At 44.3% G+C, this 27,829-nt stretch overlaps 1 pseudogene; it reads left to right on the top strand.

Annotated features, from left to right (window-relative positions):
• LOC127587185 (deleted in malignant brain tumors 1 protein-like) overlaps window positions 1–27,829 on the top strand; it is a 143,103-nt pseudogene that overhangs the window by 106,988 nt on the left and 8,286 nt on the right.

Raw genomic sequence — 27,829 nt, 5'->3', positions numbered from 1 at the left:
AATTCTGTATGAGTGACCTCAGCTCTCCGGGTAGAAAATGCCTGCAGTCTGAGTGAACCAACTCGGACAAATTTTAGTCCTAAGTGACATTAGCCTTATTTGGAGGATGTGGCACACTTCCCCCCTCCCCTCCTTCCGACACCCGACGTTCTTTTGTCTGGTTGAGAAGCACTGAACATATTGGCTTGCAAATCTTAAAGTTCTCCTTTCAGTTCCGCTTGAACAGATGAAACTCACTGAGGCGAAACCAATTCGGGTCGTACTTCAGCTACAATCAGCATTATTTGCAGGCGTTGGTTAGACAGAACGGAATAAATTGACCGTGGATGTGGACAGGTTTTAGAAATGAATGCATTGCAACTGGAGCTGGGATTGCACCAACTCAGTGTTTTTGAGAGTGGCATCTGCGCTGGCAAAACTCTTCACAGGCTGCAGGGAGCAATAAGGACCCATTCTGAAAAGACCCTCAACTTAAAGTAATACCCATCTATATAAAGGATAAAGTGGTTGACAGTGCTGGGAATACTCACTGAGTTGGCCAACCTCTATGGACAGTGAAACAAAACTAACGTATACAGACAATGTCCTTTCATCTATCTACACAGAGGATGTCTCACTCCCTGAACATTAGTTTTCTGCTTTTTATTTAAAGAGCTGCAGATTTTGCTTCAATTGATTTAACGCCTCAGGTGAATAACTTTTATCTCAGACCTGAGAGAAATTAAAAATCAAACGTGTTTTAAGTTGCAGAGATAGTTACGCAGATAAAAGCGACTGCAGATCGTCGAGTGTGAAAGAACTGAGGAGAAACTTTGAAGAACTCAGCCGGTCAGGCAGTATCGTTAGTATAGTCGTGCACCATATCCACATGTAACGAAATAAATAAAACTGCTGCAAAGAAAATATCAGTTACTATCGTTTTCCTTTATTCTCTTCAAATGCTCATTTCTCTCTTCTTCTGATTTAACCAGGTTCTTCCCACACCACCACCTCCAACGTTTTGCTCCCCCACCTGGTTCCATCTGTCTATCATCCACTCCGTTAACCTGCTCCTTCCCCACTGGTTGCATCCGCTCATCGTCACTACCCTATGGTGTTCCACTTATCACGTCCCTCACTTAACAGAGTCCAGCATCTCTAGCCTCTGTGCCTCTACTTAACACCTTCCAGCCTCTTATCTCCATCTTCACCCTCCCTCCCTCATCCCGCTCCATTTGCCTCCTTTCCCCTCTCCCTATCTGTCTTTACCGCTCACCGAACTGAAACTGTGTCCCAACTTCACCCATCTCCCCGCCCACACCCACTCCAGCTGCCCATCATTTCCCTTCTCACTTGGTTCCACCTAAAGCCTGTCAGCTCCTGCCTCACCCCTTTAATACTAGCTCCCTGCCCTGGACACTCTCATTCGACCGTCCCTCTGCCTCCACAGATGCCGCTCGACTTGCTGAGTTCCTCCAGTGGTTTGTTTTGTCTGGGCTCCAGATTAAAAAACAGCTGGATCAAAAAACAGCTGGTTGACGGCCTTCTCGTTGTGCCCCAACGTCATTCCCAGCATGGAGTGATGCAATCCGTTCCAAGACACAGACGCTTAGTTTCTGCTAATGCAGGAATGCTGGTAATTACCTCAGTTATATTGGGATGTGAATTGGGGGGTGGGGCGTGGGGTTGTGGTGGCTGGCGCACCTATTGCCTGGCCGTGCTTGCACTTGCTGGTAGCTATTACGTACCGTTATCGAGAAGTTGAAGTTCAACTTGTTCTCGCTCTGTACGAATGGCATCGTTCGCCTTTCTTGCCACAGTAGCGGAGGGCGTTTCTGCTGAGACGAGTGGCGAGTGTTCTGGAAATATGCCAGTCCTTCTGTTTCATTTTTGAGAGCATCGCCGTGAATTTCGTCCTACAACCAGCCAGATCAGCTGAAGGTATGCAATGTTCTCTTAAATATTTGCAAAACTAAAAGGTTAAGAGCGGGATGGAGGAGAGGCGACAATTGTTTGGTCTCCGCTCTCTGCCCCAGACATCGTTCGAAGCCATCTAACACCAGCCGCGACCTCGCTTCAGCTTGTATGTTTCATTTTGATAAGACAAATTAAGGCAAGATGCTGTAAACGGCATGGTCCAGGCGAGTGTGGTAGAACAAAAAGACTGAGGGCTGCAGACACACAGTTCCTCGAACGTGGCGACACAGGTAGACAGGGTGTGAAGCAGGCGTTTGGCACGCTGGCCATCGGTCGGAATATTGAGGACAGGAGTTACGACGTCGGATTACAGCTGTACAAGACGGTAGTAAGGCCACATTTGGAGTCCTGCGTCCAGGCATCAGAAAGATGTCATTAAACTGGAAAAAGTGCAAAAAATATATACGATTTTGTTACCAAGACTGTATGGATTGGGTTTTAAGGAGAAGTTGGATAGCCTGGGACTTCTTTGCTTGGAGCGTAGGAGGCGGAGGGGTGACCTTAGAGAGATTTATTAAACAATGAGGGGCACTGATAAGGTAAATAACCAAAGTCTTTTCACCAGGGTAGAGGAGTCCAAAACAAGCGGACATACGTTTAAAGTAAGAGGGGGAAATATTTAAATGGAACCTGAGGGTCAACTTTTTTACGCAGAGGGCGATGAGTGTACAGGACGATCTGCTGGAGGAAGTGGTAGAGGCGGGCACAATTACAATATTTCAAAGTGATTTGCACAGCCGGATAGATATGAGAATATCAGAGGGATCTGGGCCAAACATAGACTAGTTCAGTTTGGCAACTAGGTCGGTACGGACGAGCTGGGCCGAAGGGCCTTTTTTCCCGTACTGTATAGCTCTATGGCGTTATGACTCATCAGATCGATGTTTTAAAAATATATTGAAGGGCACGGCAATGTTTGTGTTGTTTCGCTCCGTGGACGTCATTGCGATGTTGATAATAACCCGAGGAGTGGGTATCACGAGAAAAATGACAGGCGATCTCATTGAAACGTCAACGTATCTTACAAGGTTTATCGGGATAGGTATCTCCCTGAGGCTGGCGTGTGTAGACCATTGATTACAAACTTAAAGTAAAGGATTGGCCAATCAAAACTAAGAGAGGAATAATAATCTAAGGCATGAACTTTGAAATCTCCCACTTAAAGTAATCCCTACCCCCTTTCCCCACAACAACCCCACCATGTTTCTCTTCTTCCCTTTCCTGGCCTACCTCACTTTTCTCTATCCACCATTTTCCCTTTCTCTCCTGACCTTTGACCCATCCCCCGGTGGATCTGCACTCCCCTCCTTCCCGTACCTGCCTATCACTATCTCCCACCTGCATTAACCTATCACTACCCTGTGCTCACCCCGCCTCCCCTCTTTTGTCCACCTATTCGCTACTCCGCTTTTCCCATTATATAGGGCTTACCCTTTACTTATCTTCAGTTCTAGAGAAGGATCCTGACCCGAAACGTTGACTGTCTGCTTCTCTCCGCAGCTGCTGCCTGGTCTGCTGAGTTCCTCCAGCACCATTATGTTTTTCATGTAGATTCTAGCATCTCCAATCCTTCGATTCTCTAATAAATATCAATAAGCTGGCCAATGAAACCAAGGAAATACCCATAGAAGATATTTTGACACAAGGGCGATCTACATATTCAAACAGAAAAAAGTATCACAGAAATCAGGAATTATGTGGTCATTACAGAGAAATCATAATCAGGAAAAAGGTAAAGATAATAAAACAAGGTTGGACACGAAGGCCGAATGATCTAGTCCTACTTATTTTGTTTATTTTCATAAATCTGCTCCTCTCGTGTACAGACCAAATTCTTATGACAAGAGAAGCAAATTCCAAGAAATAATTTATAAATAGAAAAGCGAACAGTCAAGTAGAAAAAGGAAGCTTATGCAAGGTTAACAAGCTAAAATGAAATGGAGCCCTTCAAGATTGTAAAAATAAGCTAGAAAAGAACTCAAAAGGGGAATTAGGAGAGCCAGAAGGGGTGATGAAACGTCTTTGGAAAAGAGGATGACTAAGAGAGTGTAGGACCATTCAGAGATCGAGGTGGGAATACATGTTGAAGGTGGAGACGTGGGAGAGGCCTAAATGAGGACTTTGCGTCAGATTTACCAAGGAGGATGTGGAGGATAGTGAGATCAGTGTGGCGTGTGCTAATACGCTCAGGCTTTTTGAGATAAAGAAAGGAGTGATGGTGGATCTTTTAAAGAACATTAAGAAGGAGAAGTCTTCAGGTCCTGATGGAATATACACCAGGCGAAGTATATTGATGAAGGTTAAACCATAGAACCATAGAACAGTACAGCACAATACAGGCCATCAGTCCACAATGTTGTGCCGGCATTTAAACCTCTCCTAAGACTAACTAACTCCTTCCTCCCACACATCCCTCATATTTTTTATATTTTTTATATATTTTAAATTCTTCCATATGATTATCTAGCAATCTCTTGAATTTGACCAATGCACCTTCCTCCACCACTACACCAGGCAGCGCATTCCATGCCTCAATCAGTCTCTGTGTAAATAAACCTTCCTCTGATATATCCCTTGAACTTCCCACTCATTACTTTAAAGCCATGCCCCCTTGTATTGATCATTGGTTCCATGGGAAAGAGGCGCTGGCTGTCTACTCTATATATTCCTCTTCATATTTTGTACAGCTCTATCATGTCTCCTCTCATCCTCCTTCTCTCCAAAGAGTAAAGCTCTAATTCCTTTAGTCTCTCCTCATAATGCATACTTTCAAAAGCAGACAGCATCCTGGTAAATCTCCTCTGCACCCTTTCCAACGCATCCGCATCCTTCCTATTATGAGGCGCCCAGAAATGGACACAGTACTGTAAGTGTGGTTTAACCAGAGTTTTGTAGAACTACATCATTACCTCCCGAGCTGTAGATTGAGCTGTAGATGTTGAGCAATAGATGTTGTTTACATGGATTTTAGTAAGGCGTTTGACAAGGCCCCTCATGGTAGGCTCATCCAGAAGATTAAGAGACATGGGATCCACGGTGATTTGCCCGTTTGGATTCAGAATTTTCTTGCCTTTGCAAGACAAGAGGAGAGTGGTCGAGGGGACTTAATCTGGCTCGAAGTCCGTGACTAGTGATGTTCCGCAGGGATCTGTATTGTGACTTCTGCTGTTTGTGATATCTTTAAACCTCAATAAAAATGTGAATAGGTGGCTTGGTAAGTTTGTAGACGATACAAAGATTTATGGTGTTGTGGAGAGCGCAGGAAGCTGCCAATGGCTGCGGAGAGATATAGATCTGTTGCAGATAATAGCGGAAAAATGGCAGATGGAGTTTAATTCGGCCAAATGTGAGGTGTACCTTGGGAGGTCAAATGTAAAAGGACAATATACTGTTGACGACAAGACCCTTAACAGTGTTGATATGCAGAGGGATCTTGGGGACCAAGTCCATAGCTCCTTGGAAGTGGCTGCACAAGTTGATAAAGTGGCAAAGAAGGCGTATGGCATGTTTGCCTTCGAGTCATTGAGTTTAAGAGTCGGAAACGTATGTTGCAGATTTATGAAACCCTGATTAGTGGGCATCTGGCGTATTGCATTCAATTCTGGTCGCCTCATTACAGGAAGGACGTGGCGGTTTTGAAGCGGGTGGAGAAATGGTTCACCAGGATGCTGCTTGGATTAGAGGGCATGTGCTTTGAGGAGGGGCTGGACAAAATTAAGTTATTTTCTCGTCGGAGGCTGGAGGTGGGAGGCCGTCCTGATGGAGGTTTCTAACATTATGAGAGGCATAAATACAGTTGGCAGCTGGTATCTTTTTCCCATGGTCCAAATATCTAATACTTGAGCCCATGCATTTAAGGTGAGGGGGGTAAGTTCAAAGGAGATGTGCGGGGCAAGTTATTTGCACAGCGTTGTGGGTGCCCGGAATGTTCTGCCAGGGGTGGTGATGGAGGCAGATGCGATCGATGCGCTTAAGAGACTATTAGAGAGGCACGAGAATGTGCAGATAATGGAGGGAGATGGACAGAAGGGATTGGTTTAGTTGAGCATTTAATTACTAGTTTAATTAGTTCTGCACAACATCATGGGGCAAAAAGCCTATTCCTGTGTTAACTGTTTTATATTCTATGCAAATAACCACATGACCATAACTGCGAGAAGCTCGAACTTCCTCTTCTCAACTGCACTGTCTCGCTCGCTCCTGTCTTCAGAGTTACCAGAATTTCATTGCATTTCGTTTGCGCGGAGAACTAAGTATGAAGGGTTTGATCTTTGGTATCTCCCTTCTACTCACCTTTATCAACGCCGGTAAGTTATAGAAACAAATTAATTTCGCCTGTGAGTTGCAATTTGAAAATCCCTCAATGCATTCTTTGCCTTTGCTCTTTATTTGTATCTCCTTCTCAACTGTTTACTCTCAGAACCCGAACTACAGGTTAAGAAAGAAACTTGCTTTTATTCTATTTCAACTGCAGGACGCGCAAGGGTGGGTAAATTATAGTTCAGGCATTGACAACGTCTGAACAGAAATGGTTCAGTTCACTTTGAAAAACGCAGCACATTGTGCCTACCATCTGAATCCGGGGGAATCTGTAACATTCGGCGGAATTCTAGAAAGGAATGGTACTCAGTCGGTCACAGAAGTTGAAGTTTGTGAGTTTAAATCAAAATCCTGTAACTTAAGTGCAAAGGTGTCATTCGATAGCCCAGGAGAGAAGTGAAGAACCGCTGCGTTGTTACAGTTATTTTCCAGAAGCGCGTTAGAGAATCACTAGTTGCTTTTCTGTGGAATTAAAGAAACGTTTGTACGATCGGTCGAAGGATTGCAAAGAGTTCCTTATGCAGAGCGCCATCGGGTCACACAGGACAGAAACTGGCCCAACTGGTCCATGCCGACCAAGATTCCCATCAAAGTTAGCACCACGTTTGGCCCATATCCATCTCAGCCTTTCCTTGTCATGTGCCTGTCCAAGTGCCTTTTTAATTTGTTAATGTAGCCGCCTCAACCATTTCCTATCACAGCTCGTTCCATATACTGACCACTCTCTGGGTGAAAAAAATGCTCCTCAGGTTCCCATCAAATCTCTCTCCTCCCACCTTTAACCCATAGCCTCTTGTCCCTGATTCCCGAAAATTCAATTGTAACCAATACGATATAAAGAAATCATTGACTGTGAACTTTATGGGGTATATTGAGGCTGTGAAGACCCTCTAGATATTAAAGATATTTATTGTAGGAGACATCCTCTTGACTCAGTAAGTGTGAATGTGGCAAAGATGTTGTTTAAGGCAAATATCACACACATATGTCACAGGTGGCGGCGGTTCCCCTCTGCCCTATCAGGAAACACACAAATAAAAGCGCGCGGGCACATGCACACCACCACATCACGACCACCATTGTACGACAAACAATATCTACCAGATCATTTCTTTCTTTAGCCGTTGTATTATTAACCATCTGCGGCACTCTGTGCCTCACTGCAAGCCTTTCAGTTGTTGATCTGCGTCCTGTGTGGTCAGGCAAGGCGGAAATCACATTCAAGGTTGTTTGAGTTTGATAGAAAAGTTTTTCATCTCGGTTCTAGCATCTGCAGTCCTTTGTTTTTCTCGGAAAGTTTTTTTAAAAATTTTACATGGAGAATGATTGATTGCTGGAGCGCGCTGGCAAAGCAAGTGCTAGAATAAGACACCGTTACTGCGTTTAAGAGGCACTTACACAAAGAATTAAAGAGAGAATACATGAAAAAGATATTGTCCAAATGTGGGCAAGATGTATCAGCGCAGATAGAGGTAAACGTCGGCGTAAACGTGGTCAGTCAACTGGCCCGTTTCGGTGCTGAACGGTTCTTTGACCCTGCCACTCTACCGCTCTCTGTTGTTCCGCATTGGGGTGCTAAATTAAGAGTCCTGTCGGTGGGTAGGCAACAGCTAATATTTACGGAGCGAATGCAGGAACAACAACATTGATACTTTCTTTACCAGGGCAAAAAAACAAAACAGAAAAGGAAAGGAAATAAAAACATGGCTTGCAAAAGAAAACAAAAGTTGAGGACAATATCATATCAAGAGATAAACATGTAACCTTGACAGAAAAAGCAGCATACTTGAAGATTTGGAGTGCTTTATAAGTGAGCAAAAGGAAGGATATGGAGAGAATAAAAGAACGTAGGGGAGGAAGCTTACAAGGAACAAACAAAGTGCTCACTTGCATGTAAAGCGAAAAGGATTAGCAAAGGGAAAGTATGCCCTCTCAGACAGCAACTGGAGAATTTATCGTGGGAAACAAAGGAATGGCATGTCAGTTAAACAAAAATTGTAGGTCTTTCTTGAGGGAGGAGTTAACCAATAACTTCCCCAAAATACCAGGCAACCAAGAGTCCAATCAGAAGCAACAATGAATGAGCTAAGGTTGAGAGAAAAAAAAGTGGTGCCAAATGAAAGTGGTTAAATATTCAGGAGCTGATAATCTACATCCCAGAGTGTTAACAAAGGTGACGATAGAAATAATGTTGGTTTCGTCTACCGAATTCCTAAAGGTAACATAAGACATCTTGTAGTGTAATATATGGCAAATGTAACCCAACGATTAATAAAAGAGAATATCGGTTCGGAGAAAAAAAACTACACGCCTGTTAGCCTTACATCGATAGTATGGAAATGCTCAAGTCGAAGGCTGTGGAGTACTGGATGAGGTCGACTCCACATCGCAAGAACCACATTCTCAGAACTCAAATGTCTACCAAAGAATTTATTTATTTAATAGTTGCACAGTTAACAATCTGTTGCACTATGTGCTTCACTGCAAACATTTCAGTTGCTGAGCTGTGTCGTTGTGGTCAAGCAAGGCAGACGTCACTTGTCAGGCTATAAATAACTCGGTCCAACTTTCAACCTCTACAGAATATGGGGCAGTGGAGACTTTAGCAGCTAGATGCAGAAGTGAAAGATAGGAAGGAGGTCGAGGAGAAAATATTCGCTGGCATTGGAGGGCAGTGGTATATTCTGATTTAAATTCCCAGAAGTTTAATATAACTTTTTCAGCAACGGTTCTCGTTCGCGTGCAGGTTGCCTTAGAATTGCAGTGGAGGAGAATATCAGTATTAATTACAAGATACTAGTACGGAAATATTGATCAGTTTTTCAAGAGTTATTTGCGAATGCGGAATAGTACAAGCGCCTGTTCCTATGACTGTCAGAAATTCTATCGAGATATGTAATTTTGAAATTATTAAACATATTAATCCCAGAGCGTTCAATAGTTTTATAACAGCGAGATTGAAGCTGTCCTTGAACCTGGTGGTATGTGTTTTCAGGATTCTGTATCTTCTGCTCGACGGGAGGGAGAAGAAGAGAGAATATCTGTGGTTGGTGGGGTCTTTGATTATGTTGGCTGCTTTACCGAGGCAGCATGAAGTGTAGACAGAGTCCGTGGAGGGGAGGTGGGTTTCAGTTATGTGTCCACAACTAGCTGCAGTTTCTTGGAGTCTCGGGAAGAGCAGTTGCCGTGCCAAGCCGCGATGATCAGGATAGGATGCTTTCTATGGTGGATCAATAAAAAATGGCGAGGATCAACGGGGACAAGCCGGATTTCTTTAGCCTCCTGAAGAAGAAGGGACGCAGCTGAGCTTTCTTGGCCGTGGCGTCTACGTGGTATTGGTATTGGTTTATTATTGTCAGTTGTACCGAGGTACAGTGAAAAACTTGTCTTGCATACCGATCGTACAGGTCAATTCATTACACAGTTTAGTTACATTGGGTTAGTACAAAGGGCATTGATGTAGTACAGGTAAAATCAATAACAGTGCAGAACTTATCACAGTGGGGTAGAAGCTGTCCTGAAAGTCTAGTAGTACGTGACCTCAGGCTCCTGTATCTTCTACCTGATGGAAGAGGAGAGAAGAGAGAATGACCGCGGTGGGTGGGGTCTTTGATTATGCTGGCTGCTTCACCAAGACAGCGAGAGGTAAAGACAAAGTTCAAGGAGGGGAGGCTGCTGTCCGTGACGCGCTGGGCTGTGTCCACAACTCTCAGCAGTTTCTTGTGGTCCTGGGCAGAGAGTTGCCGTACCAAGCCGTGATGCATCCAGATAGGATGCTTTCTATGGTGCATCGATAAAAGTTGGTGAGTGTGAAAGGGGACAAACCGAATTTCGTTAGCCTATTTAGGAAGCAGAAGTGCTGGTGAGATTTCTTGTCCGTGGTATCTACATGATTTGACCTGGACAGGCTGTGGGTGATGTTCGCTCCCAGGAACTTGAAGCTCTCAACCCTCTCAACCTCAGCACCGTTGATGTAGACAGGTGCATGTCCACCGCCCCCTTTCCTAAAGTCAAGTATTTGGTTTTGTTGAAATTGTGGGAAATGTTCTTGTCATGACACCATTCCATTATGCCCTCTATCTCCTTCCTGTACTCCAACTTATAGCTGTTTGAGATACAGCCTACAACGGTGGTATGATCTGCAAACTTGTAGATAAAGTTAGAGCAGAATCTGGCTGCACAGTCATGAGTGTATAAGGTGTAGAGTAGAGGGCAGTGGACGCAGCCTTGTGGGGCACCAGTGTTGAGAATAATCGTGTTGGAGGTATTGCTACCTGTCCTCACTGATTGCTGTCTGTTGGTTAGAAAGACAAGGATCCAATACAACGGTGGTATAACCTGCAAACTTGAAGGTGGTGTTAGAGCAGGATCTGGCCACACAGTCTTGAGTGTATTGTGTTCTGGACAAGGTTACTATTGGTGAATGTCCCTTTAAGATAGAGGTGTGTGTGATTGTGTGTGTGTGTGTGTGTGTGTGTGTGTGTGTGTGTGTGTGTGTGTGTGTCTGCGTGATGACGACACAGAAGAGAAGGACGTAATGACGTTGGTGGAGCAGGCAGTCGGCGTCAGTCAAAGGAGATGAGAGAAGATGAGAGGAGAAGAGAGAGAGAGAGAGTGAGAGAGAGAGAGAGAGAGAGAGAGAGAGAGAGAGAGAGAGAGAGAGAGAGAGAGAGAGAGAGAGAGAGAGAGAGAGAGAGAAACCAGCCTGCTAGTTTCTCTTTCGATGGATGAGAAACAATAACTGTGTCTGTCACTACAATCCACGTATGGATTTTTGGAGTAATCCGATGGTCCACTTTGTCGTTAACCTGTGGAGGGAAACAGATATTTGTGTGGACGGCCACGATTCGAGTGCCTTTCGGGGTGAGGCAGATGCGATGGAGTAGTCGCTGCTGAGTAGACACTGAGGTGTCGTGTGGGTTCCATCGTGGAACATTTGGATTTCATAATTACTTTCTATTTTCTCTACACATCTATGTCTGGTCTTCACTAACGGTGGTTGTTGAAGAAGCCTTTGCTCATGTTTCACCTTACGGCTTGCTGAATTGAACTTTAAAAATTGTTCCTGGTCTTGGAGTTTGGGAATTTGCCACACACACACTTCCAGTTTAGTTTTTAGATTTAATGTTTAAGGTCCAACATTTTTACTTCTAACATTCTAACATTTTACATTATCCTCAGTAGTTATTAATAAAGTAGTTTTGAACACTGATACATGACTCGGTGTGTTTGTTTTGTTGCTGGTTCGTAACAATAGGGAGTAGCATATGGGGCAGTCTTGTGGGGCACCATTGTTGAGAATACTCGTGCCGAAGGTTTTGCTGCCTATCCTCACTGATTGAGATGTTGGTTAGAAAGTCAAAGATCCAGTTACAGAGGGAATGTTGAGTCCCAGGTCTCTGAGTTCGCTTGGGATTATTGTATTGAAGACAGAGCTGTAGTCAATAAACAATAGACTAACGTAGGTGTCTTTACTCTCCAGATGCTCCAGAGAAGTGTTGATTCAGGACAGGCTATTGGTGATGATCATTCCTAGGAATTTGAACCTCTCAACCCTGTCGGCTTCAGCATCATTGATGCAAACAGGATCATGTGCGCCGCCCCCTTCCTGTAGTCAATGAGCAGTTATTTTGTTTTACTGACATTGATGGAAAGGTTGTTGTCATGACACCATGGCACTCGGCCTCCTCCTTCCTTCCTGTTCTCCACCTTATCGTTATTTTAGATATTGCCTACGACGGTGGTGTCATCTGCAAACTTGTAGATTGAGTTATAGCAGCATCTGACCATACAGTCGTGAGTGCATTGGGATGAAAGTTGGAGGCTGAGGAGGCAGGCATGTGGGGCAAGAATGTTCAGGATAATCGTGGTGGATGTGTTGCTGCCTATCTTTAGTGATAGCTGTCTGTTGGTCAGAAAGTTATGGATCCAGTTCCAAATAGAGGTGTTGAGTCCCAGGTCCAGGAGTTGGGAGATATGTTTGCTTAGAATTATTGTTTTGAAGGCTGAGCTGCAGTCTGTATAGGAGTTTTAACCGAAAGTATATGGAAAGCATGCTTATATTGCTTGGTATTTGCTTAAATTGATTGATAAAATATGGATAGATAACTTTGGTTCTGCTTTTCAAAATGGCTCGAAACAAGATGGCTAAAAAGCTAATTGAGAATGTTCTTCTGGGTAACTAATGTTCTAATGTATCCGAATATAGTAATGTTCTGTCGATAAATAAGGGCTGACCGTATATGGTGATGGGGTGATGTCGTTCGACATGGTAAGATCTGACATCTTGACCGCTAGGCATCTAATTTTACTTTGTGCGGCCATTTGGTTCTGTTTTTTGGCCATTTGGTTCTGTTTTAAAATTTCTGCTATTTGAGCATGGATGCTTAGAATCACGTACTCTTGTGCTATAAAGGGGAACTGCGCGCTGTATTCATCGGGCAGTCAGTGGGCAATCTAGCACGATCGGTGATTGACTCTCTGACTGTCACAGCTTTTGTTTGCACATAAAAGTTTAAATTCTTGAGGAATCCTCCGCGCCTCCTGTCCTTTCTTGAATCTCGGTAATCCAAGATAGAATCTGGCGTAGTCGTCAGGATTGGAAAGAGACCCATAAGAAAAGGCTAACAAATCAAGGACGCTTCCCACTCCCTCGGGGACTACCACGAAACCAGCAGAATAAAGGGTGGCCACCCGAGGAAAAAGAAGGTAAGCGTTTTCGCTGATAATCCGGACCAAGAATTCTGCTGGATCTGGGAGGTCTCCGGGACTCAGAAGTGTTAAACGATTGTCAAAGATTCTCTCTGATTCAAAGAATCTGGTAAAATTAAATGGGGCTCGGAGGATTGGTCAGGAAACTGCGCAGTGGGGTGGGTATATATATGACGATCGAGAGTGAGTGAAGTGAGAATTTTGCGTGGTGTTGGTAAGTCTTGGGGGGGGGGGAGAGGACGGGCAGGGCCCCTGTGAATACCGCCTTGTGGAGGGGGGGCGACGAGGATGGACAGGGTAAGAGTAACCCCTGTGGAGACTGCCTCGCTGGAGCGAGGGTCTGAACGGGAAGGGAAGGCTCTGTGAATACCGCCTCGTAGGAGACGAGGGTCTGCACGGGCAGAAAAAAAGTTAAGAGTACTCTGATAAATTGGATAGAGCTAAATAATACAAGAGCCGGCAAACTGGACAGCAAAATTGCAAGGTAAGACGTAGAAGTAGTATAAGGAAAGTGGTAACACTAATAACAAATCATTAGGTTAGTAAGTTGTGAAACTCTGAGAAAGGCCTTGTGAAAACAACATGACGGAACAAGGAACTGCAGTTGAAATATTACGTAGGAAATTTCCAGTATCTAAAAGCGATATTGAAGGAATCTCAGAAAAGTGGGAGAAGAAAACAAAATAATTGTTAACGAAATGGTCAAAATAGGGAACTTTTGATGTAAGTCTGTATCCAGACCTGTAAGAGGCAGAAAAAACCCTCCCTATCCGGGCAAAGGGAACACGAAACAGTGCCCACCAGTGAAGTGAACGTTTGAAGTAGAAGGGGAGGTAGAATTTAGTGAAGATGAACAGAATAAGGGAGACCTTAGAGAAAGGAGGGAGACAGAAAGAAGAATGCTCCAAGAGGAAAAGGAGGAGATAGAGAAGTTAGAAGTGCAGGAAGAGGCTAAAAAACTGCGGGAAACAAGGTTACAGAAGGATTTTTCTCCGAAAATCCTCTTCAAGGGTATAAGATGTACGTTGAGCCGAATCGGAGAAAGAAAGGACCGCGGAAAGAGCAGGAGGAAATAGAGAGGCGGGAAAGAGAAGGAACCTCGAGAGGATTGGAATGGGAAGAAATAGAAATAGAGGGATCAGGGGTGGATGAGGAGGAAGATTATGAACCGATAAACCAGCATTCGGGGGAAGGAGGAAGGAGAATGTTTCCAATATTACTGAAAGGAAAAGAACAGACACAGTATATTCCTTGGGGGACAGGAGCAGCAAAGGTTAAAAAATGCACTACCCAGCATACATGAGGGAGCGGGAGAGTGGATTAGAGCCTTTGACGACGAGACCACAGGACGATTGTTGGCAATAGGAGACTTAAAAGCGCTACTGGTGAAGGTAGTGGGAGCCTCGAAACTGAGAGAACTGATGGAGATGGCTGGCCTTAAGAATGTGGCCGGCAATCCAAAATTCGATGGTGACCGGATTGATGCAGTGAGACAGAGGGTGTGGTGGGCCCTCAGAAACTGTTACCCACCCAACATGGACCCCAAAGCTCTGAAGGGGGACCCACTGGGTGATACTGAAAACCCAGCAACTTATCTGGAAAAACCAGTTGAAAAGTGGAGACTGGAAACAGAGCAAGAGGTGGAAGGCAATCAGTTGATGAACAAGATGTTTCGGGCAGCTATTGTGGATTCAATGCCCCCCAAGTCAAGTCTAGACTTGAGGAAGTGGTAGGACTGACGTCAATGTCCCACCAATAATTCAGGGACCACGTAGTCCATGCAGTAGAAAAGTATCGAAAAGACAGAAAAAGGCTGGCTGAGCAACAGGAGCTAATGCAGAGAAAGCTGACACAGATGCATCTCGAGGAGCTTAAAAAGAAAGAGAGAGAGAGAGAGAGAGAGAGAGAGAGAGAGAGAGAGAGAGAGAGAGAGAGAGAGAGAGAGAGAGAGAGAGAGAGAGAGAGAGAGAGAGCCAAGAAGTTGCACATAACAACTGATCAGGGTGTGACCACCGAAATGAACAAAGTGCCAACTTATGGAGGAGCCTGTTCTACTGCCAGACAAGGACCAGAAAGCCCCATGCCAATAATAAACGTCTTTGGGGGAGCTTTTCCTCAAATGCCATATCAGGGGCAAAACAAATTTAGGCAACAGCCCGGACAGGACTGGAGCTCCCAAGGTGGGGGGCAGAGAGGTAATGGGCAGAAAGGACCGGTGAGCAAACAAGTAGAAAGGGGGACAAGAGGATTGTGTTGGGGATGTAATCAGCCAGGGCACATCAGGAGAGACTGCCCGTACAACCCCTGGCCTTCCATGTTTCAGCAGGAACCAATGTGTAAGGAGCAACAGTTCAATGAAGGACCAGCACCAGCAGGTCCATCTGGACCTGTTAGCCCCTATGGAAGGTGCTAGGGGTGCCCAGTAACCCGGTTGGGAATGAAAAGTACCCAATGATAGCACGGGAGGCGGAAGAACAGCCTCTTGTTCAGATTATCTTAGAAGGGCAATTAACACCAATGATGATAGATACTGGAGCTGCGTACAATTGCGTGCAGCCACGATACGCCTTCCACCTTCCCATGTCAGGAAAATTTATTAAAACTGTAGGGTTCTCGGGAAAAGCACAGTTAACACAATTTACAGCTCCAATGAGGTTAAGGATGGGAAACAATGAAATAGTCTTGCCGATCCTAGTGTCCAAAGGAACTCCAATCAATCTGATAGGCAGAGATGCATTGCTAAAACTGGGATTGAAATTGGAATGCACCCCAGATGGGTTGAGCGTGGGAAAAATAAGCACTCAACTGGTGGGGCAAGAAGCTAGAGGAGCAAATGTGTATTGGATAGGAGATATAGAAGACTAAGTCTGGGAAACTTGGAGAAAATGGAAAAAGGACGCTCTGGCAATATTACCTAGGGCCAAGCCGCCCAGGACTGAGTTGCATTGTACAGTGATTTTTGATGAAACTCAGTGTAAAGAGATAGAGAGACAATGGAGTAATGAAGTAGATACTCAACAGCACTTAAGAAGTGAGGCAATAATAATAGGGAAACAGGGAACAGCCTTAGAAATAGAGCGAAATGCATTTTTAGAAAAATGGTACAGGGTGCCAGGAGCTGCACCTCATGTAACGTTGTTAGTAAATGAGGGATACCAGTCCAAGGATTTGGGACCCATGATGAAGCAAGCGGGAACAATTATTGACTGGCAGATAGTGACATCAGGGGTCTGTAAGTCTGGGAACAATGACTATATCAGAGTAGTAGTAGATATACAAATGGTAGGAAACCCCAAAGAGATCGAAGTGAGCCCTCAACGACATAGGACATTGCCAGTAGAAAAAGAGGGTCAACAGAGGGTCAAAAGTCTGGAGACATTACCAGCCATTTTATGGTCACAACACAATACATACGTAGGAAGAGTAATATCAGCGAGCCCAGTCGAAATAGAATTTAAACAGGGAGAGATTCCACCTGAAAGATGACAATATCCCTTGAGACCAGAAGCAGAATAGCGCCAACAATACAAGGACTGCTTGAGATAAGAGTGCTTGAAGAGACTAGTTGTCCCTGTAATACCCCGTTGCTACCTGTTTTGAAAACAGACAAGACCAAATGGAGACTGGTGCACGACCTACGAGCAGTGAATGAGGTAGTGGAAGATTGGCCAGCTGTAGTCACAAACCCACATAAGTTATTGACTAATGTTCCACCGGAGGCAGTTTGTTTTTCGGTAATTGATTTGTGTTCGGCTTTTTTTCAGCATTTCCCTGGCAAAGCAATGTCAGTATTTATTTGCTTTTACTTATAGAGGTAACCAGTATACTTATACTAGGATGCCGCAGGGATTTAAGCATTCGGCACATATCTTTAACCAGGTGTTGAAGGCAGATATAGAGGGCATATCATTGGAGAGCACACTGATACAGTATGTAGATTACTTGTTGGTTTGTTCTGAGAGCGAGGAACAGTGCCAGTGGGATACTTTGGCCTTATTGGAAAAATTGGCATACGGGGGTCAGAAAGTATTCAGAAAGTAATTGCAATCTTGTAAACGGCAGGTAGAATATTTGGGTAGATTAATATCTAAGCGAGCAAAGTTGATAGGGCCAGATCAAATTGCGGCGATAACTAAGGCTCCTAAACCTCGGACGGTAGGACAGATGATGACATTTTTGGGACTGGCAGGATACAGTTCATACTGGATTGGAGAATATGCTGAAATTGTGGCGCCATTGAGGAAAGTGATGAAGGAAGCTGGACAAACAGACGAGGAGCGTTTTGCAGTGGAATGAGGAGGCAGAAATAGCCCTCAACACTCTTAAGCAGGAATTGAAGTCGGCCCCAGCACTAGCTTTGCCCAATTATGAAAGGGTCTTTCACCTCTATGTGTCTAACAAACAGGAAGGTTATGCTGCAGCAGTGCTGACACAGGACACGGGCACAGGGAGAACAAAACAGCCGATAGCATACTACAGTGCGAGATTGGATGAGGTGGACCAAGGGAATCCGCCTTGTTACCAAGGACTGGCAGAATCGCACTATGCTTATGAGAAAGCATCATCTGTGACCATGGTATATCCAGTAATTCTGTACACGCATCATAAGGTAGCAGAATTATTGGAAAAGGGAAAGTTTGTACTGACACCAGCCAGGATAGTTGCATATCGAATGTTATTGACGTTTCCAGACATAACCATACAAATGTGTACCACAAGTAACATAGCCGATTATGTTCCGCTGGGTTATGAAGGAGAGCCTCATGAGTGTGTAAGAGAAACGATGATATTTGCCAAATTAAGAGCGGACTTACAGGTAGAACCATTGGATGATGTAGGCATAAAGATATTGTTTGTGGATGGCTCCTGCTACAGGGACCACGATGGGAACCACGCAGGGTTCTCAGTGGTGCAACAGGATCAGTCTCAATTTAAGACAATTAGGTTGGAAACTTGTCCGCAACCCTGCTCAGCCCATTTAGCGGAAATTAAGGCTCTGAGAGCAGCATGTGAGATGATGGGGGGTGAGAAAGTTGATATCTATACGGATTCAGTATATGCTCATGGAGTATGTCATTTGTTTGGAGCAGTATGGAAACAAAGAGCGTTCAAGAAAAACAATGGAGACCCTAGACAGCATTGTCAACAAATTATAGGTTTGATAACAGATATGATGAAACCTAGAGCGTTGGCTGTTATGAAGTGCCAGGCGCATAAGAAGGGAAATGACATGGTGACAAAGGGTAATCAGGCTGAGGATGAAGCAGCCAGGAGAGCCTCTGGATGTCGCTTGGCTGTTATTGCACCTCAGGTGAGTCTGAGTCCAGAAACCGTAATGGAGAACATAATTGAAATACAAGGTAAGGCAACTCTAGCAGAACAAACAGTGTGGAGACAAATAGGAGCCAAGCGTAACCAAGAAGGCTTATGGAGTACGGATGACGGTTTGTTAATAGCACCCACCCCCTTGTTGACCACGCTCATTTCCGAGGCACATGGGCAGGACCATTGTGCAGGGGGGGGGGGGGGGGGAGGGATAAGAAAGATAAAAAAGAATGGTTTCTGGTCACCTTATTTACAGGCTTTGGTAGATCACATCTTGTCGCAATGTGAGGCGTGAGCACAAAACAACGTTGGGAAAGGAATTACGACACCTATAGGTCATATACCCGTACACGAAGGACCATTCAAACATTTAGTGATTGATTATGTGGATATGATAAAGGCTGTAAGAGTAAAGAGATACATGCTGGTGGTGATTGATAGGCGATAGATGGACTGAGGGTTTTGGGGGGGGGGAGGTTGGGCGGGATGCGGGGTTTGGACATCAGTTCTTTGATTGGCCGGAGAGTAAGCTAGGCGGTTGGGGGGGGGGGTGGGGGCTGGTTGATCAAAATTGCAGTAGTCGTGGGAATTGTATTGCTTATTTTTGCCATCATTTTCTGTTGCTTTCTTCCGGTTTTTAGTCTCTTTTAGTGCGGGCCACAGCGAAACAATTTCCAATGCTTCTAGCACAGGCTGAGTTGAACCCGCCGGAGAAGGAAATTGTGACAACATACTTCTATGATCTGAACCAAGGCGGCGTGTCGAATGACCATGACAACATTGCAGAAGACAACTATGATTGAGTTGGAAATAGCCTGTTGAGGGCCTCGGAGTCTTTTTTCCCCTGTCTCTGTTACGGAGGGACGTGTTTTTGGCCCTCTGGCCCAGAAAATAGAGGGTGAATTCATGAGGTCCGTGCATGAAAAGTGTGTGATACCTGGTTAAAGGGATAATTGGTGTCCTTGAGGCGCCGTGCCCTTTGAGTTCTCTATATGAGACCTTTAGGTCTCAAAGGAGGGAATATAGGAGTTTATTGGACAGTATATGGAAAGCATGGTTATATTGCTTGGTATATGCTGAAATTGATTGATACAAAATGGCTAGATAACTTTGGTTCTGCTTTTCAAAATGGCTCTATACAAGATGGCTAAAAAGCTAATTGAGAATATTCTTCTGGGTAACTAATGTTCTATTCTATCCGAATATAGTAATGTTCTGTCGGTAACTAAGGGCTGACCGTATATGGTGATGGGGTGATGTCGTTCGACATGGTGAGATCTGACGTCTTGTCCGCCAGGCATCTAATTTTACTTCGTGCAGCCATTTGGTTCTGTTTTTTGTCTATTTAGTTTTTAAATTTAAATTTCTGCTATTTGAGCTTGGATGCTTAGAATCACATACTCTTGTGCTATAAAGGGGGACTGCGCGCTTTATTCATCGAGAAGTCAGTGGGCAATCTAGCGCGATCGGTGATTGACTCTATGACTGTCACAGCCTTTGTTTGCAAATAAAAGTTTAAGTTCTTGAGGAATCCTCCGCGCCTCCTGGCGTTTCTTGAATCTCGGTAACCAACGACATCTGACGTCGGAGTCTTTACTATCAAATGCTCCAGAGATGAGTGTAGGGCCAGGGAGGTGGCGTCCACCGTGACCTGTTTCGGCTGTAGGCGAATTTCAGTGGGTTGAGGTAGCTTGGGAGGCTGGAGTTGATGCGTGCAATGACTAGCCTCTCGAATCACTTCATGATGGTGAATGTCAGAGCCACCAGGCTGTTGTCATTAAGGCACGTTACATTGTTTTTCTTAATGACCAGAATGATAATGGTTTTCTCCAAGCAGGTGGGAAACCTCAGATTGAACATGAAATCTTTGAGGAGGCAACAGCGAAGATCTTTGAGCGTTCCACATTTGATGTAGTGTACAAAGATTTTCTCAAGGCATTTGAAAGGATCCCACTGAGCTTAGATAGTAAAGAAGTTAAAATTCCATGGGATTCAAGGGATACTGGTAATATAGATAAATATGGCACAATGTGACAAGGCACTATGGAATGTTCCCGATATATCTACGTGGGTTCAGTCCCATGCAGTCATTCAGTATGTCTGTACGTCACCTGTTTCTTTTCAACAACTAAACAAAAACAACACAGATCTAGTCAATGGATTCACGAGTACAACGCATTAATACTCGTTCAGAGAAACCACAGGCAAGCTTGAAGACATGTCACCTGAAACAACAGATGCAACGGAAACGAAAGGTTAACGGTCAAATGACAGGAAGGCGCTGTTCATGCCTTGAATTCGTCGTTCACGGTACATCATGGCCAGAAGCAAGGAAAACAATGGAAATACCAGTTGTTCTCAAACAAAGGTCATGGAGTGTCTCAGACGGAATTTATACTTTCCCTTAAGATGCAGAGGTTCAGAAAAGTTAGTTGATGGTAGCCATCGTTTGTTCGGTAAGAGTGGAGGTGAAATACAATGGACAATGGGGGGCGGTTTGCGACGACGACTGGGACTTGGAAGACTCCAAGGTTGTATGAAAACAGCTTCGTTGCCGATCTCCGCGGAGTAGCAGCCTCCGGAGCAAAGTTCAGGCAAGGGAGGGGAAACATTTGCTTGGACGACGTCCAATGGAATGGAACTGAACATTCCCTTTGGAAATGCTCCTTCCCAGAAAGGGGGATTAACAACTGCGGTCACCAAGAAGATGCAGGCGTGAACTGTATGTAGGCAAGTACATGATGTTACAAATAAGAAGAACTTTCGTTCATGTTTATATTTGGTATGAACGGAGCAGCATTAAATAATTTCATTTGTATTAATGAAATCCAAGCACCGTCGATACCCTTTCGTGAGATTTTCCAGAGATCACGCAGTCCTGGACGAAGTAGGTTCTTGATACCAACCGTTATATTATCACGTGAAAGTAACGGTGAGGTAATTCAGTCATCGTGTTCTGTCCCATTGGTTCTCCGATGGATGTTGATATTCCAGAATTCTTCCACGGTCCCCGATCCACAAGGAAGGCAACATTGGTTGACGTCTAATAAAGCACGCATATCAGTTAATATGTTCGTGAAAGCTGCTTCCTGTTTTAGAAAAGGAGATATTGATGTATAATGCATCTATTAATATGCATGTGCATATTCCATGTGAAAGTTAAATAGTCCAAGTAAAGGATAACAGTGCCCATAATATTTTTATCAATGATTGCAATTCCACTTCTGTACAGACATGAATTTACAGATTTTTGCAAGCGTATATCTCAGGTCTTTTCCAAGTGCAATTGTGGAAAGTTTCCAAAATTCAGAAAAGAAGGAAAGTAGATATATGAAATCCCACGAAATCTATGCGCATAACTGGACGTCAAACAAGGTGCCACAGCAGAACAGCATCATTTCAACAAGAAATAACACGTGGCGCAGCGCACTCAGTCCACTGTATACTAAGTTTTACTTCTATAACACATACAAAACATCGGAAGGTTGCAATGAATGCGGAGTAAGAAATAGGCATGGAATTGTGCATTTGGAATTTGTTCTTTGGATTTTGATTCTGATCTTTCAGGGGAAGATATAAGTTACTTAAATACTGGATTTACAGTAGAAATGAGAGGATAAACGTCAGATAACAGAGGTACATTTTTAACGGTTGGATCACCGCATTCATAGGGATGCCTTGGTCAGAAACAAGGAAGAGAATTGACAGTCAAGACATCTTTATCGAACATCAGAGTCATTCTTTGCTTGCTCTCTCATTTCAGAAGTTGATATAAGGCTCGCTGATGGCAGCGATCGTTGTTCGGGAAGAGTGGAGGTGAAATACAATGGACAGTGGGGGACAGTTTGCGACGACAACTGGGACATGGAAGACGCCAAGGTGGTTTGCAAACAGCTTGGTTGCGGATCGCCGGCAGCAACACACTCCGGAGGAAAGTTCGGGCAGGGGAGCGGGAACATTTGGATGGACGATGTTTCGTGTATAGGAACTGAATCTTCCCTGTCGGACTGCTTCTTCGAAGGATGGGGGATTAACAACTGCGGTCACCAAGAAGATGCAGGAGTGATCTGTTCGAAAGGCAAGTACATAATTTTCAACTGACCAGGATTTTCGTTCGGGTATTGTATTTGGTATTAACATAGTACGTTTACATAATATTAATTAAATGCTTTAAACAGTAGTATAGGTAACATTTGTAGCAAATGTGCTATTTTTAATATTTTAAATGTTATTTTTATAGTATTATTATGTTAGGTTTATAAATTCTCTCCATTTCAATTACACTGCCATAAAATCGATATCTTGATATCTTTGTGCATATTCCATGGGAGAGTTAAATATTCCAAATAAATGTTCACTCCAGAGGTATTTCTTTTGGCTGTAGGTGAAAGCACACTTCCGTTTCGAAATCAATTCTATGGCTTTCAGAAGCGTATCACTTCGGTTTCTTAAACGCGCAATTGTGGGCAGCTGCTACAATTTAGAATAAAAGGGGAATGAGAAGAAATCGTGCGAAAACTATGTGCATAGCTAAAGGTGAAGGACCAGGTGTCCAGAGCTGAACAACGATCATTGCAACAAGATATTACACCTACTCCAGCCCAGCAGCTCCTTCTATATCCTGGCATATAATTGCACAGTAGATGCAAAACGTCCGCTGATTGTAAATCTTGTGGAGTACAACTGGGCGAGGAATTGTGTATTGGGGATTTGTTCTCTGGCAGAGAGACTACGGTCAGACTACGGTAAATTCCAGCCGCTGTCCGTAAGGAGTTTGTATGTTCTGTCCTTGACTGCGCGAGTTCCCTCCGGGTGTTCTGGTTTCCTCCAACAATCCAAAGACGTACGGGTTTGGAAGTTGTGGGCATGCTATATGGGCGCTGGAAGCATGGAGACACTGGCGGGCTGCCCCCAGAACACCCTAGGCAAAAGATGCATTTCACTGTGTATTTCGACGTACATGTGACTAATAAAGATATCTTAGTTGATACACTTCCACTGTGAGCGGTTGGATTACAGCTTTCACTGAAATGTCATGGCCAGGAACAAAGAAAGGGACTGAAATTCGAGCTTATTTTCTCGAAAATTAAATGTAGTAGTGCTGTGACAAGTGCAGTCACATTACAAACATTTCTCATGCTACAATTATCATCTCAGTTGATTTCAGCCCAAAACAACCGATTTGGCAAAACAAGTTGGCAATAGTACTGTGGCGGTGAAATGCCTGGTGTGTGTACGTTTTTATATGGTAAATACGCCAACGTTCATGGAAGAGAACAGGTTACTCTGCCGTAGGAACGTAGAGAGAGAAGTGAACCATGAAAATTCTTACTGTCGTCCTTTAGGAATTGGCGACAAATGTGATGGAATCCTTGTTCAAGATGTAGAGTGAGAATTTAATTGCAGAATATATTTCTTTAGTTTTATTGTTTTTTTTAAATTTTATTTTCTTTACAGCGTGGTAACAGGCCCTTCCGGCTCAACGAGTCCGCGATGCCCATTTTAAACCCCAAATTAACCTACCCGTACGTTTTTGGAATGTGGGAGGAAACGGGAGTACCCGGCAGAAACCCACGCTGACACGGAAGAACGTACAAACTCCTTACAGACAGCGACGGGATTCGAACCCCCATCGCTGGCGCTGTAATAGCGTCGCGCTAACCATTACTCTACCGTGCCTACTGAAACGAGCGTCCCGATGTTACGCAGGAAACTGCAAATGGAGGGGGCGAGAGTTGGCTGTGATAGATTGGGAATCTTACATGATGGATTGATGGTGATTGTCAAGGAGATAATCGGAAAAGAACAGATAAATTTATTACAAAAGGTATTAGTTTTCCAGTCGGGCAGGAAATAAATACACCAGGATTTTGTTCCACAGTCACCTGCCAAGGAAATTAAGCAACATTTGATCCAATTTGGAAATATCTGTAGTTACTAGAAAAGCAGCAGGCGTGAGGATTGCCAGCATTTTGGAATCCACCAAAGGAGGACAATAGGATTGATGACGAGTGGGAGGATGGAATATCAGAGGAAACCGGCAAGTGGTAGAAACTGACTATGAAAGCGTTTAGGAATATGTGATGAGTTCAAGAAAGGATTTAGCTGAGACTACTGTAGGTTCACCGCGGGGTAAATACAATTCGGAAAAAAGACATGATAGACCAAGTATATGTATACTTAGGTTCTGTCTCCGCAGAGCATGACGCCAGTATGCTCCTAGATATCGAGGGGAACCAGTGTCGCAGAGAGCAGAAGAATCTAAAGGAACCCGTCATCATTAAAGGCATAATGGGCGAGAAACTAATGGCTGGCAGATTCCCAGGACGTAATAATCTACATGCCAGAACTTATTGTTGAGAAACACTTGTGGCCCACTTCGAAAGGCCTTCAGATTGGAGGGTAGCAAATGTAACTTTAGTATTTAAGAAAAGAGAGGCAGCGCAAACATGGCATTACGGAGCAGTAAACCTGAGTCAGTCGTCAGGAACTTGTTTCTTGGTAAGCGTTATCGGGTTTGCACAATGTCAAGATGAGTTTGTGAAAGGGAAATCCCCGTTCACAGATCTACTGGAGATCTTTGAGGATGGAACTCGAAAAATAAAGGTGAAAAAGTAAACGTGACGTATGTGGACTTCAGACTTTTGATATTTTTTGAGGTTCAGTAATATTCGCTCCTTGTTCCTTGTTGCCTTAAATATGGTAATCCACACACCAATATGCAACTGATGTTACCTGGGGCCCGCGGCCCACCTGTGGATCCCGAGTTAATCCTTTCCTTGTCCATATAGCAAATGTTAATGGGTTCTGTACCTTTTCTGCTCGTATTGCCTTAGCACATGTTCTTTTTATTCTTATATTGATCCGTTCTTCTTCTCTTTAGGAAATATGTCAAATTTCCAGACTGCGGAGTATTCGATGGAAACAACAACCGCAGCTGAAACATTGCCCTACAATTATGGTAAGTGCAACACTTGTCCCGACATCTCCTCCCTCTCCATCCAGTTATGGACTTGAACAGCCCTCCGAGGGTCTGTCCAAGATTCCCGTGAACCTCTTGCAAACTGGTTTACTGCAGTCGGCACTTCCGATGTGACCTTGTCTGCCTCGGTGAGACCAAGCCTAGAGGAGGCGACCGAATTGCGGAACACCTGCTCTCCATCCGCAATGGCCATCCTGACCTCCCGGTTGAATGACAATTCAACTCCCCTTTTCATTTCCACGCCAAATTGTCTATCCTCAACATTATCCGCTGCCGGAGTCTGACCAAATGCAAACCACAAGAACATATGCTCCTGAATAGTCTAACTCCAATGGTATTAATATTTTACTTTCCAATCTCATTTAATCCGCATTATATGAGCTCCATTCTCTTTTGTCTCATGCACACCGCTTCTCTTACACGTGTCCTTTCCAGTCATCCGATTTCCTGCCTCACCCACCCGGTTCCATCAGTCTATCACACGCTCATACTCACTGAGCTCCTATCCTTCTTCCCCAACTTGTTTCCATCTGTCCATCAACCCTTCTCATCCGGTTCCACTTACCACCTTCCCTACTGATCTCCCCATCTGCCCCTTTATCTCTCTCTTTATCTCCTTATCGGTTGCTACATATCACCTTCAAGCCTCTCTCTCCCAAATCCACCCATCTCCATCCCCACATGGCTGCACATGCGCATCATCTACCTTATGAATAGATTCCAACTCTTTTCACGGCCTGCCTCTCTCTTCCCACTCGCGTCCTTCTGCTGGCCATCTCCGCTCTTCATTCTTGGTTTTAATGCAGTATCTTGACTGGAAACGTAGAACATCACTTGCTCCTACTGATGTTGCCTGATGTGCCGATTTCATCCAGCAGTGTGTTTTTGAACATGGGTTATTATCTATAAGATGACCTTGGGTGTCCTTGTGCACCAGTCCCTGTTAGGAATGCAAGGTGCATGTTGGCCATTGAGAGAGGATCTCAGTACAGGAGCAACAACATCTTTCAGCAGTTGAACAACCTCCTGGTTAGATTGAATCTTCAGCCCTATCGAATTTTTGGTCTTCTTCTCTGAGAAAGGATCACGCAATGTTCCAAAAGGACGAATCGATGAGGCCAACTTTCACCAAAGGTTCAAAGTATCAAAGAGATGTCGGATATACCTATAACATTAATACGTTCGGATAGACTAGATACAAGGAGAATGTTCTCGAGATCTTGGGGAGCGGAGGAATGGGATGAACTGAACCAAAAACAGTGGTTACATTCTTGGAATACAGAGGAAGCCATTTGGAACGAGATCAGGAGTAATTTCTTCAGCGAGGCGCTGCTGAACATGTGGGACTTTTCAACAATGTTTAAAAAGGATGTAGATATATCTGTTGGTGCGAAAGACATCGAGGGATACATGGAGAATGCTGCAATAGGGCCATCTGGGAGGTGAGGGTAATTCCGAGGCTTCGATTGGCCATTCCTGAAACTATTTGTATATTCATGAGACATCGCCTCCATTTCCAAGCTTCTGATAATTTTGTTACATTCGCATCAGTCGGACGTTGCATTGCACTGATAACTTAATTAGTTCAGCGAAATACCTGGGGTATTGTGCACAGTATTGGTTACTTTGTTATCGGAAATAAGTCATTATATAGTAAGAGTGCAAATAAGATTTACCAGAATGTTGCCATTACTCGAGGCCTTGAGAGAGACGGAGAGGTTCGGCAGGAGCGACTTTACACCTTGGAGCGTAGGAGAGTCAGCGTGAACTTATGAACTGGGTGAACGGGATCATTGCAACAAGGAATAGCAGGTGGGGCCGCGCACTCACTCCATTGTATCCTGGCTTATAATTTTATAAAACATGCAAAACACCGGGAGCTTGCAATTCATGCAGAGTAAGAAATGGGCGTGGAATTGTGGATTTGGAATTTGTTGATTGGATTTTGATTTTGACCCTCCAGGGCCAACTTTAAGTTACTTAAGTAGATTTACAGTGGAAATGAGAGGTTAAACGTCAGCTAACAGAGGGACATTGTTAACGGTTGGATCGCACCATTCATAGAGACACCCTAGTCAGAAACAAGGAATAGAACTGACTGTCAAAACATTTTTCTCGAAAATCAGGGTAAATCTTTGCTTGTTTTCTCATTTCAGATGTTCATATAAGGCTCGCTGATGGCAGCGATCGCTGTTCGGGAAGAGTGGAGGTGAAATACAATGGACAGTGGGGGACGGTTTGCGACGACGGCTGGGATATGGACGATTCCAAAGTTGTTTGCAAACAGATTGGTTGCGGATCTCCCGCAGCAGCAATCTCCGGAGCACAGTTCGGGCAGGGGAGTGGGAACATTTGGATGGACGATGTTTCGTGTCAAGGAACTGAAGCGACTCTGTCCAATTGCTTCTTCGCAGGATGGGGGATTAACAACTGCGGTCACCAAGAAGATGCAGGAGTGATCTGTTGGGAAGGCAAGTATAGAATTTTCAACTGACCAGGATTTTCGTTGACGTTTTGTATTTGGTATTAACAGAG

This window comes from Pristis pectinata, chromosome 39 (assembly GCF_009764475.1).
Source record: "Pristis pectinata isolate sPriPec2 chromosome 39, sPriPec2.1.pri, whole genome shotgun sequence".
Lineage (NCBI taxonomy): Eukaryota > Metazoa > Chordata > Chondrichthyes > Rhinopristiformes > Pristidae > Pristis > Pristis pectinata.
Note: the sequence above shows the minus strand (reverse complement) of the source record. Positions and strands in the feature narration are given on the sequence as shown.